At 43.3% G+C, this 668-nt stretch overlaps 1 protein-coding gene across 6 annotated transcripts in view; it reads left to right on the top strand.

The window, feature by feature from the left end:
* LOC106869634 (uncharacterized) overlaps window positions 1–668 on the top strand; it is a 671,006-nt gene that overhangs the window by 525,891 nt on the left and 144,447 nt on the right. The window contains exon 1 of one of the 6 annotated variants that reach the window (XM_052975855.1): window positions 298–578. The exons of the other annotated variants lie outside the window; for them this stretch is intronic. The gene's annotated coding sequence lies outside the window, so the exon portion shown is untranslated. Of the gene's footprint in view, window positions 1–297; window positions 579–668 lie in introns of those variants that run through there. 6 annotated transcript variants of the gene reach the window in all.

The following is a 668-nucleotide window of genomic DNA, read 5'->3' as shown; positions in this document are numbered from 1 at the left end:
GATGACATGTTGTTTGGTAATGATCGTGGTGGCAGCAACAGCACCAGCAACAACGGCAGCAGCAGCAGCAGCAGAAGCAGTAGTAGTAGTAGTAGTAGTAGTAGTAGTAGTAGTAGTAGTAGCAGTAGTAGTAGTAGTAGTAGTGGTAGTAGTACCAGCAGCAACAGCAGCTGTAGTAGCAGCAGCAGCAGCAGCAGCAGCAGTAGTAGTAGTAGTGGTAGTAGTAGTAGTAGTAGTAGTAGTAGTAGTAACGGCAGCAGCAGCAGCAACAGCGGCAAGAACAGCGTTCACCACTGTATGAAGTTAGACGGACCAACCAACACATACATTGGAATCGCTGCACACTTTTATTTCAAGCGAGGCACCACAATATCGCTGCACACTTTAATTGCACATTCTCAACAAGGAAACGTCTGCTTCTTCCTCTTCTTCTTCATGTTCTTCCTCTTCTTCTTCATGTTCTTCCTCTTCTTGGTGCAGTTGCTGTTGCACCTGTCATATTCACAGAACCGTAATCTTTATTACCGCCTCTGGCTAAAAACCATTTTCATCTTTTAATACAATATATTTACTACAAGGTAAGTGGTCTCCATGTTCTTTGGTTTTTTTTTCTTTTCTATTTCCCTCAATGTTGCAAGCGACGTTCAAGAGATCTTTCGCGTGTGTTT

This window comes from Octopus bimaculoides, chromosome 22, assembly GCF_001194135.2.
Source record: "Octopus bimaculoides isolate UCB-OBI-ISO-001 chromosome 22, ASM119413v2, whole genome shotgun sequence".
Classification (NCBI taxonomy): domain Eukaryota; kingdom Metazoa; phylum Mollusca; class Cephalopoda; order Octopoda; family Octopodidae; genus Octopus; species Octopus bimaculoides.
The sequence above is the reverse complement of the archived record's forward strand: the minus strand, read 5'-3'. Positions and strand labels throughout refer to the sequence as shown.